Genomic DNA, 12,212 nt, shown 5'->3' with positions numbered 1-12,212 from the left:
TAGTTTTAGTATTTGACAGCAGCATAATGACTGACATGTATGCCTAAGAGAGTGGAATCCCCTGATTTGATTGGAGGAGGCTTCACAAAATGGTTGTTTTTGGTCTTAAGTAGAAACATCAAAATTGAAAAAATGAAGTGGATCTCGTCCCTCACAGGTATCCGATGTTGCAAAAAAAAAAAAAAAATAAATAAATAAATAAAACTAACACTAAAACTAATAAAAACTTAACCAAAAGGAAGAATTTTGGCAAAACAAAAACTGAACTAAACTAGCAACCTAGCAGGAAACTAATTAAAACTAAACTGAAATCCAAAACAAAAGGTAAAAAAGAAATTAAAATAAAAACTACTGAAAACTCCAAACTAACCTTGGTAATGTGTGCTTCACCTATAGCTTACAGACAATCAAGGGAGACGTTTTAATGTAGCTATAAATGTTTAGTTAAAAAATAAAAAAAAGGGTATTAAAATGTTCTTATGAAGCTTATGCATGAGTTTAAGAAAGAAGACTGTTTCATTTCAGCAGCTTGTAACTGTTTTAGACAGTTGCACTGAATGTCTTGTTTTCTTTAAAGACCCTGTAAAGTGAAAATGACAGGTCACCATGTTATGAACCCCTCAGGTCAAATTTTAGTTAAATAGAACATCTCTAAGTTTAGAAAATTAAGCTTCAAAATCATGAAAATGAGGCAGTAAAATCTGCTCTAGGATGGTGTGGGTGTGTCTGTCGAATGAGCTGAAGACACGCCCACAGTAGAAATACGATACAAATGCTAAAAATGCTACAATCCGAATAGAGGAAAGTTCTCACATCATTATCCTTCCTCTTGACCTTTTGTTGAAGAGAAGAAGAGACAAAGTCAGTTTTCTGGCTCAAATCTCTGTTATGATGCTTTAAATGATCCATGGACCACTGTGGCTGATAGATTTGGCAAATTTACCTCACAATGGACAGCAAAACAGCATTAAACTGACTGTTACTTTTAATAAAGGCAGTAACACCAGCTTACAACAGACCGCACTGAGATGAACTGCTCTGAGATTTTATATTGTCATGTTAGAGGGGCGGGGTCATTCCCCACTCTGGGCTTATGACATCATCAGCCCACATATTGGCCCCGCCCACATGAAACCAAGCCAAGAAAGAGTTGAAAAAGTTTCTGACAGTCCAAATCCAGAATTCAGTCACACGTAGATCTCAGTGTTTCACATGTTTACAGCAAATATATCCCAACATATCTAGTATGTTAAAACACAAATTTTGGATTTCTCTTTACAGGATCTTTAACATCATACAGAATGACTTCTCTCATCTATGACTGACTGATGCCTGACTTCCAAGCATCACTATGTCCATCAGAAATGTGCTTTCTATAGTGTTGTGTCTGCAGCAGTGGTCTCGATGTTTGTGTGGTTGCTGCTTTTTTGTTTTGTTGTGTTTTGTTTTCCACGGCGGGGGTGTCTGAGAGCGTACCCTGCTCCGTGGCTTAGGATGCCTAAAATGTACATTATTCCTACAGAAAAAGTCAAAAAACAAACTAGAAAGCTGCAAGGAAGTCATGTTTATAAAAGGCGACATTGATTGGCTTCTGCATCAACAATATATTTTGCACCTCGATGTATTTTTGTGTCGTGCATGTGAATTCGAGCAGGTGAAGCTGGGCCAGATCGACTCAGAGCCACAGCCACTCTGCAGCAATAGAAATCCTCATCAAAGGCTGCCATCACCCAAACACATCAAAGAGCAGACCTCTGTCTCCTGGCTGGGAAAAAGGCAAAGGTTTCTGTCTCTGTGTCTGCCTCTTCCATTCAAACTGAGGAAAAACCTCCTTTATTGGCTGTCTTTTATACAGAACCAAACAGAATTGTCTGGCAGAGCTAGTGGTTGTCTCTTTTTATTCTTCTGGCCACTAATTGTGATTTATTTTGTTTCACATGGCTGTAATGCAGTTTTTTACTTTCCAGAAAAACGTGGTTTGTTGAGTAGCTTCCATGTGGCTCGTTTTGTGTTCGAGTTTCATCCATTTCTGATCACATTTCTCTCCCTGAATAATTGCTTGGAACTGTTAAACCAAACTGCTTCAAACACATTTTCACCGTGAACAAACAGCAGACTAAAACACGTCACCTCAGAGCCTCTGCTGATTGGCTGCCTTGCTCTCTGTGAAGCTGTATTACATAAGGTTTTTGTAACATCTTCATCGCTGGATTCTGGAGGCTTAGAGCTTTTGCTCAGACTAACAGTGCAGAGGAAGATTCCCAGGAAATAAACAGGCTTTTGGCACAGAGATATGAAGCAGCACATGAAGATGCATGTGCTGAGGAAGCTTCGACCTATACACTACTATTTCTGAGGGCTTGAAAAGAGTTCAATTACATGCTTCAAAAAAGAATAGGATGAAATGACATACATAAAGTCTTCTGTTCCCAGTGGGAGCATAAAGGGGAACAGGACAAGGGAGCCATTAAAGAAGCATGTAATAGGATGCTTGAAGTTTCCCTAATAGAGAATTGCAGCAGGGAGGCACAGACCCTGTTGTTTTAAAAGGAACTCTCATTTTGGGTGTTTGTCTGCAAAGTTGATGCGTCTACACCAGGGATCACCAACTATATTTGCACATGGGCCACAATGGGTTTTTTTGGCAGACATTGTGGGGGCCAGATTGTTGAATAAAGAAATAAGGTTAATTTAAAGCTTTTTAATTTGCTTTGAAATTAACCTTATTTTTAGCCATTAGCAATGAATTCAGTCCCTCTCGCCTATACTGCAGCCAGCCACAAAGGGGCGATTGAGATATTTTAGCCACGTCACGTTGTTCATCCCTGGGTTTGAGTTAAAATGTCAGATCCTGATTTGGTGAAAAACACATGCATGGAACAGGTCTTTTATTTTTGATATCCATGCAGGGAAGAATTAACTTTTCCATGTTTCTCACTGGCGAATCCATCTTGCAAAGCTCCCATCTGAACTATTTGGGCCCGGTTAGAAAGTGACAGGACCAATCAGTGACGAGGGGCAGAACTTTTAGGTGTGTCAGAGTCGTGACATATGCAAGCAGCGAGAAGAGGCCGGTGCAATTATGGTGGAAGAGATTAGCATGGATGCTGCTAAAGCGCCAGTTTTATCAGAACTTGATGACCTTTCTTTGTTAAAAGAAGAACAAAGAACAGCAGTGAGTTGTTTTCTTTTCAAAAACTCCAAAAGTTGTGTACTGACATGTCTACCGTCATGATGGTTCACGTTATGCAGCTCTCTATGGAGTTCAGTCCTCGGTAGCGGTGCCGCTCGGTTTGGGGCTACGACGTCACGTATTTTGTTGCTCTGATTGGCACGTAAAGATGTGACAGACAGAACGTTCATCCAATCACTCTCTGAGTTTTTTTTTCAAAGGCTCTGCCCTTTCTCAAACGCCGTCTATGGAAGGTTTTCCAGATGGATGTGTGAACCAAATCCATCTGGCGTGTCAGGTTAGGGAAATATACATTTTCAAAGCACCTGAATTTGTAGGTCGATACTGTAACCTTCAGTTTTAATCAAGAAAGGACTGATGAGTGCGGATTTGTCATGCATCTCATTTACTTATAGTTGCTAATGGGGGGTTTCTGTAAAACTGTCCAAGCACCAAGCCAATCCAGAAAAAATAATTTAATGTCCTTTAATTTTGGGGTTCCTACAGCTGTAGGAATTTTTAAAATAAGAAGACAAATACACCATAACACATTTACCACATATTTTCTGAATTTTATGATCTTTTAGGTGCCAGATGGGAAGCTGTGGGGGGCCTGATTTGGCCTCCAGTTAATGATCAGTGGTCTACAGTATGCATTAACTGAGAGGTTCCCAAAGTGGGCCATGGGCCCCCCAGGGGGGCACGGTGTCATGACGGGGGGTGCAGCAAGGCAAGACAACTGTAAGTAACATCAACTGAAGACTTCAGCACTGCAGAAGAGCAGCAGCTTAGTAAAGTAAATTCAGAATCAACAATGCCACTGCTGTTCCAGTCCACGACACTGTCTGCATTTCTGCATCACTTCCACATTTGGCATTAGGCGGCTCCCAAACTCCTGGTCAGGAGATTTGTTGCAGTTTACCCTCTGTTTGTACCCGAGCTGACTGTCAATGATGAGCTGAATTTAGCTGAAGATGTCTATTGAGGCACACAGTAATGACGTCCAGACCTGTCTTCGAAACATCATTTAGCACATTTGGATGCCATTATAATAAAGAGTAAACACAAACTATAATTTTAAAAACTGATGAATAAATGCAGCATAGGACAGTTAACTTTTGGAGAAAGATGACAGTAGGTTTCTGACTTGCATAACATGTCCATGCATCATTGCCATGGCTCTCAGGCTTACTGATGCCCTTTTTTATGCATAGTTTGTGCAACGAAGCAGCTAACAATACAATAGATGGAGGCATATCAGCCACGAGGCAAGAGTTCTTTAACCGCTTTTCTCCCTTATTTGTCGTAAACATGTTTTCAAAGGAAGACAGTGATATACTATTTGGGTGGGGTACTGGCTAGATCAAACTTTTCTGTTTAAAAGTGGGTTTCATGTTTTTTTTTCTGTTCATTCCACTGAAGAAACCAAAGTGGTACCAAATGAAAAGCTTTATGGGAAGTTCTGCTACTACAAGCAAGGACTGGACTGGCGGACTACCGTCACTTATCAGGGTTGTCTTAGAAAGGGACCGTTATCGTAATTGTGTACTGGTACCAACATGTCCAAATGAAAGGAACTAAATATGTAACAGGGTTTGTGTGATTTATGTGCAACTGTTTTGTTTCAGCAGCATCAATGTCTTTTAATCATTTTGGGGTCTGATGAAATCTGCTCTGATTGCATATTCAGTCACACTGACAGACACACTTTATTGTTTGTGATGCAGCCCAATAAATGCCTGTGTCTGAGCCACTTACCTGTAGGTTCTTTGCACATAACCCCACGTCACAGTGGAGAGCTCCAGACGGGGGGCAGGAAGGGATTTCTGTATAGAGAATGCCATTTATGTTCAGTTAATGACTGTTCCCACCCTTTAAACTGCAATTGAAAAGAAAGAAGGAAAAACAACATTGAGCTACTTTTGAGTCCCAAAAGCCGTGACACATTTGGCAAAAAAAAAAAAAAAAGTTTGAAAAGTTCACGGAGGAATGTCATCTGATAAGGACTAAAACCCTCAGTCTGAAGCCTGGTTGAGCAGAATGTCCAGCTTACCGCCTGTCTTTTCTATGATTGTTTCTGGGATTTGTCAGTCTCACTATGAAATGTTTTTAAAGCAAAAAAAGCAGACAGTATCAGAGTGGCAATCAGCAGAAGCTGCAGTACAGTATCACTGTGAATCAGATTGATAAAGGAGAGACAAAAAAGTCAACTTTTACCTGAGAGTTGAGGTGAGTCTAGTCCCTTTTCTTCTCTTGTTGCCCTCAATATTCCATCAACAGACCTCTGTCGAAATCACATCATGTATTATATTTATTTTTCTATCTTTATAAGTCAAATTTACTGTTAAAAACACGAAAATAAAATAAACAAATAGCTAAATGAACAAGTGACATTTTAAAATCTTAACCTTCTAAGAACACTGTTGTGTAAAGAAGCGAATTAGGGCCATTTTTGATGGAGAAAATAATTTCGAGCAAGTACAGATTGAAGTCGAAAAGATGAGAATAAAGTCGAAATTTCAAGAATAAAGTTGAAACACAATTTTGAGACGCTGCATGAAAGCAGCGATAAAAACATGGGGATTTTTATTTCTAAATTCCATACAAAAATGTAATGTACATCATGTACATGGTGTTTTGCAGGTATAACATCTTCTTCATGTATCACACACAATACTGTTAACTAGAGTTTCCAAAACAACACGTGACAAAGTGTTCCTTTTTTACCTTTTCTAACATTTTGTCATCACACCAACTTGTCTATGATCGATAAACGAGCGATCAATCTCCCTTCGCTCTCCCATTACATAATGAGGGTGTCTGTCACCTGTGTGTCTCTACAGGTGATCAGACGGAGAAGAAGAGGAAGAGAGACAAGAGCGCTGCTGTGCTGCTGTTAATGTATGAGTATTTAAGACAATAATAGAGAATAACTGTCTCTACAAAATGCCAATTATGCCTCATATCAATGAATATGTGAAATTATATCTCATTATTGGATTTAACAACAAAGAGGTCCTCTCTTTGCCACATAAACACACAGCGTCTATGACCCACTGTTATTAATAACAATATTCGACTTTATTCTCGTCATGTCGACTTTTTTCTTGAAATTTCAACTTTATTCTCGTCATTTCGACTTTTTTCTTGCAATTTCAATTTTATTCTCGTCATTTCAACTTTTTTCTTGAAATTTCAACTTTATTCTCGTCATTTCGACTTTAATCTCGACTTGCCCAAAATTATTTCTCCATCAAAAATGGCCCTAGTCCCCTTACGTAGTTGTGTATGAAAAGTTCAGTAACTGTTGAACCAAGTCAAAGCCACTTACTTTGTTTCTCTGGAGGCCCTTTGTTGTGCCGGTCTAACGTCACTATCCATGCTTTCGTAGCCCTGATGGAAGCTTTTCTTGGCAACCTGAACTTGTCTGACTTTCCAGGCATTTTATGATCAAATCCATACCGGTAACTCTGCTGTCAAATGTCTTTCTTTAACCATTTTTAATCCATTTGTGATTGCTTCTGCTGCTAGCTTAGCATTAGAAACCATATTGTTTTGTCACATAGAGCTGTTGTATGTGGAAATTGATGGTCAGAGAGTTCATTTTTAGGGGTAATGTGATACAAAGCAATGTACTGATATACTCTAGTTACTTGTTGTTGCCTTTTTCATAGGAGAGGGGGTTAAGTATTGGGTATCCTCAATAGAAACAGGAAAATACGGTACTTGTATTGTCAACTACAACTATTATCATTCAGTATCAAAAGCAAAAAATGGATGGTAATGTGAGGTATAAACAGGGTCCCAGTTTAAGAGGTGACAGCCAGGTTTAGTGGTCATTTTCTTGTTTGTAGGCGTTGATCCTGATGGTGAAGAATGCTTAAAAATCACCAGGCAGTTCAGGAAAATGTGAAGAAATCTGGGGAACCTTCAGTTTGCTTCTGTGGGATGTTAATCAGCGATGGGCTTGTCTGACAGGGTACGACTGTTTCCAGGAGTGGAATAAGCTGAATTCAAGGACAAAAGAAGAATACTGATAGTGCTCACTGGTGTGTTTTGCCAGGATTATTCCTCCCACTTGCTGTTTTTCCCTGGGACTTTAATTCTCTTTCTTAAGCAGGATGTTTTATTCTGACTACACAGTTGTTAATGGCCTATGTGCTTCCTTCCTCGTCACATGCATGCATTATTTAAAGGGGACGGAAAGGGTATTAGCTAGCTGTGGAAGAGAAAGAACAATAGCTGGTTATTTTGTTGGTGTGGCGCCATTCATCAGCTTTAGCTTTTGTTCTTTTCCTTTCATAATTTCCTCATCGTTGAAAGGGCACATCTAAGTTGGCGAAAGCTTAAATGGATAAATCTTTGTTTTGTTGTGATTGTGGGTGTAACTGTGCTTAAGGTTGTGATGACTGATCATGTCTCTGCCTCACTCCCTCCCTCTCTTACACACCCATGCTCACCCACATGCACCTGCCTCGTACCTATTTCAATGCTCCATTCAACGGCTGCATTATATTCATCATCGTACATTATTCAGATTTGAATCAGGGGCTGTCAGCATGCTGACGATCCGGCTTCCAAATTTAATAGCTCATACAAGAATAGCCTTGACAGCATATTGCCGTGATTTAGAGATTCTCTGACACGCTGGCCACAAAATGTTACATGAGGTTTCGTTTTATGGTCGTGCTTTGTAGACGCTGAATAAATGTGATTACCCATGTGACACTGCGGTGTTTTCTCTGTGGCCGGTTAATAGCTGTGGGGGCCTTCATCAGTCTGGCAGCTGTTTTCTGTGATTGTGTCTTCCCGTGTGTGCAGGGGTCTGTGTAATTGCAGTTTCCCTACACACAAAGCTGACTCAGGGATGCTGTAGAAGTCCTGAGGACACCAGCAGACTCTAATAAGTTACAGATAATGTCATAGTCACTAGATAAGAGGAAATAAAGTTGATTTTAATCAATCTAGCATTCTCTGTACCGCTGAAACAGTCCAACAGTTCAGACATCATGTTAAACTGAGAAGTGAGTTTAGCTCCCTTGGACCACACTCATCCTCCTCCTGGATAGTTTGCAGCCACAGGGTTCTCCTACTCAGATCAGAGTCTTATTTGGGTAAAATATAAAACTACAAATAAAAGATTCTGATTTTAGTTTAGTTGAAGTGCAAAAGCCAAACATCAGCTGTTCTGCATTGAAGTTAATGGTTTGTTTCCCTCCTTGGAGTGAAATGGATGTGATATTCCTGGCCATTTCTCTTAATACTGACTGTATCTACAAGCTTGTTAACTTTAGTGAAGCAGAGGGAGGATAGGGATGTCCCAAATAAGAATTTAAATTCAAACTGGGCTGGTCAGAATTTGTTAGACATCAACAAGTTCGTAGATCCAATTTGTTCCCAGATAATCCCAAATTCCACGTTCATTTGTGTAAACTGTGGAGCAAATAGTTCCCTCTCTAGTAGTGTCCATTTCCCCTGCGCATGCTCCAGTCCGTCTCAGGACTGTCCCAGAAGTGGGACTTTGCTGCACTCCAGTCAAGATATGCAGCAGGTCTATATTCAGCACAGCCACCGCCAAAACAAGTCAGCCAGAAAATGTGCAGGGTATCCAGTCAGCTTCAAAATGCAACTCAACGCATCGACTTCTGATTATCAATGATCATTATTATTAATATTATATTAATTAAATATTAATTAAATATTAATATTATGTCCCATCCTGTGGCACAAGCTACAGCCCACCAGTCTGTCAGTAGGTCACAAAGCTACTGCAGTGCCACTGACAAATAAAAATTCACTCTTAAAAAATAGATCACAGTAATCTTCCATTCTCACCAATGGCAGAAGCAAAAAAATCAAGGAATAAAGCCAAAATGAACGATGTTCTGTTGTTTACATACTCCTCTCGTGTGAACTCTTCTGAGCTCTTCTTCTGCTCATGCGCGGTGCTGCATAGTGCTCCAGGAATAGGTAAGGTCGCTCTGGGTTGCAGAAACTGTGGGGTTTCTGTGGAGTTAAGGTTAAGGCTTTTACACCTTAAGGACGACACGAATAAACGGCATGAAAATGCAAGGCAAATTTTGTCATGCCTTTCATCAGGAGTGATGCCAACCTTGCAAACATCTTCAATGTTTGCCACTGGCAAATCCACTTTGCAAAGATCCCATCTGAACCGTTTGGGCCCGGTTAGAAAGTGACAGGACCAATCAGCATCGAGGGGCAGTACTTACAGGTGGGGCAGAGTAGTGACGTAAAGCAAGCAGCAACAAGAGGCCGGTGCAATTATGGAGGTAGATTTTAGTGTTAAAGGAGACATATTATACTAAGTCATATTTTAACATTTGCATACAATGCTACAATGTTGAGGATCCTTTCTGAACCATACCAATTTTATTTAAACAAGAGACACGCGTCTTTCCATAAACCCTGCAAACAAGATTACCGGTCTCTCTGAACAGCTCGTTGCGAGACTTGATACGAGCTGACGTCAGCTCATTTTCCGGCTTCCCCATCGGACGGCTCTGAGCAGATGACTCCCCTCCTCCCACAGGAGGCTCTCAGACCTGCCCTCCCGGCAGCTCGTTCTCAGCCACGCCCCCTCCCCGGCGCTGTATACACCGCTGCTGTTGTTTGGATTCTTGCTCTCGTGTGGATTTATTCCGGTCAGCATGTCTTCTAAACTTATTTGTGTTTTTTTGGTTGTGACGATAAATCTACTCTGTATGCGCTCCCGAAGGACGAAAGCAGCAGGAAGCAGTGGGAATTGTTTGTCTCATCGAGCCAACCGCCTGCGAACTTTTTTCTCTGCGCTCGTGACTTCACCAACGATTGTTTCGTCAATTAAAGACAGCAAGACGCTGGATTTGCTTCTAATCTGCTGCTAAAACATGGAGCTGTTCCCTCTGTAAAGATCGCCCAGGGAGGCTTAGAACCACAAGCTGTAAGTCACTTTTTAACATTACTTTAAAACAAGCCATGAGTCAGTGGGAAGCTAATGTGTGCTAAACTTTGTCATCAGTTGTTTTCATAACTATCCACCCTTTTACCCAAAACTATGCCGTGAAACGTTGTGCACCTTTACATTACTAAGTCTTGACTTGTGCTGATTAAAAGCCCAATGAGTAAACTAAGCAAAACTCGGAGATCAGTGGGCCGAGAAAACAGTTCGGCCCATTGTTCAGCCCCCAGGAAGCTTTGACCAAGCTGGCCAATCAGAGAACGGTAAGGTCACAGACATCTCTGAGTCTTAAAGAGACAGGACTGAAACGGAGAGTTTTCAGCAGTAGGCGAGATCTGCTGAAAATAGGGGTTTTCCTATCGCCAGTATAAGATAAGTGAGGAGTTTTTTGAGCTGCACATCATAAATAACTATTCTAAAGGTGTCCCAAAATGACATACTTAAAAGGAAAAAGGGGTAAAATATATCTCCTCTAATGCTGCTAAAGTGCCATTTTTATCAGAACTTGACGACATTTCTTCATTAAAATAAGAACAAAGAACAGCACTGAGTTGTTTTCTTTTCAAAAACAACAAAAGTCGTGTACTGACATGTCTTTAGTCACCATGGTTTGCGTTATGCAGATCTCTATGGAGTTTACTGCTCAGCTACGACGTCACGTGTTTTGTTGCTCTGATTGGCTCATAAAGATGTGACAGAACATTCATTTAATCACCCTCTGAGCTTGTTTGTTTTTTTTTTTTTCAAAGGCTCTGCCCTTTCCCAAACACTGTGTATGAGAGGTTTACTAGATGCATGTGTGAAACAAATCCATCTGGCGTGTCAGGTTAGAGCAATGCGATTTTGCGAATAAATTATGCACATTCTAAAAAACATTCGCGCTGTGAATGTTAAAGTCTGCGGTGTGTTTTCTCCTGTCCTCTGATAAACAGCGGGAGGTATAGAAGCGGAAGATAAAAAGAGGATTCTCCCTCTCTCCTCTGGTCCGTGCAGAACTTTGTAGCTGGTGTGGAAGCTTGCATTGACTTGCACAGGTAAATAAATATTTTGTGCGAATTATTCGCATGAAAATATCATGTCTGGTGTGCAAGGACTTTTAGACTTACACCATATCAATCAGGCATGGTAGAACAATTCATTCTGTGTTAGGACTGGAAGTGAAACTAGGCTGTTAGATACTCTCACGGTGTCAAATCTGTTTGGGGTCCTGCATCTGCTAGTTATGTTACACATTTTGATTGGGTGTACGTTGGTATGATGATGTGGCACACTGTGATTGGCTGATTGTCAGGAGTTTGAGGAAATAGTTTGTAAAACCTCAAAATTGTATGTTGGATTGAAAAAATACATCTATATACACGACATAGTTATCTATATTTATTAGTGGATATTTTCAAGTAGCGTTTTCTTGTGGTGGTTGCTGTAGTCATTTTTGTTCATTTTGTAGCTTATGGATCAGTTTAGGAATGCTAGCAGGCTGAAAATCAACCCCATAAATTCACAGTGCATTCAGAAAGTTTTTTGACCCCCTTCATTTTCAGTGTAGTTATTTTGAAGCTTTATGCTACTGTTAAAAAAAAATCATGATGTGAAACCAGAAATTTATTTTTTTCAAATATGTTTAAAATAAAAAAAAAAATGATATGAGATTGGCATATGCACTTAGACCCTTTGAAAGGTCACTTGAAATTCAGCACAGGTTATTCATGTTTTATGTTTCTACACGTTGATTGGAGTCCACCTCTTTTCCTTAAAAATGTCCGAATGTTATCATCTAGCACTGCGAAATAATGCATGTAAATTGAAATCAACCATAGTAAAAAAATATTGCTTATACATCGGGACATTATGGTTCAGAAACACATGTTAATGCATAGATATAGGTAAAAGTGATGCAACATTTGTTGCTCAGCTAGCTGGTTGGGGGGGCTGTGTAATATTCTTTCTGGGGGCCCAAAATCCCTAGCTACGCCCCTGTTGGTACCTATAGTGGGACTATCCGGTTCTTCTTACTACTGAAGAAGAGATTCAGATTCAGAGGCAGTTTGCTCCATAGGAAAGAGGGGAGCACAGCTGGCTGCC

This window comes from Cheilinus undulatus, linkage group 2, assembly GCF_018320785.1.
Source record: "Cheilinus undulatus linkage group 2, ASM1832078v1, whole genome shotgun sequence".
Lineage (NCBI taxonomy): Eukaryota > Metazoa > Chordata > Actinopteri > Labriformes > Labridae > Cheilinus > Cheilinus undulatus.
This window is presented reverse-complemented; position numbering follows the sequence as displayed.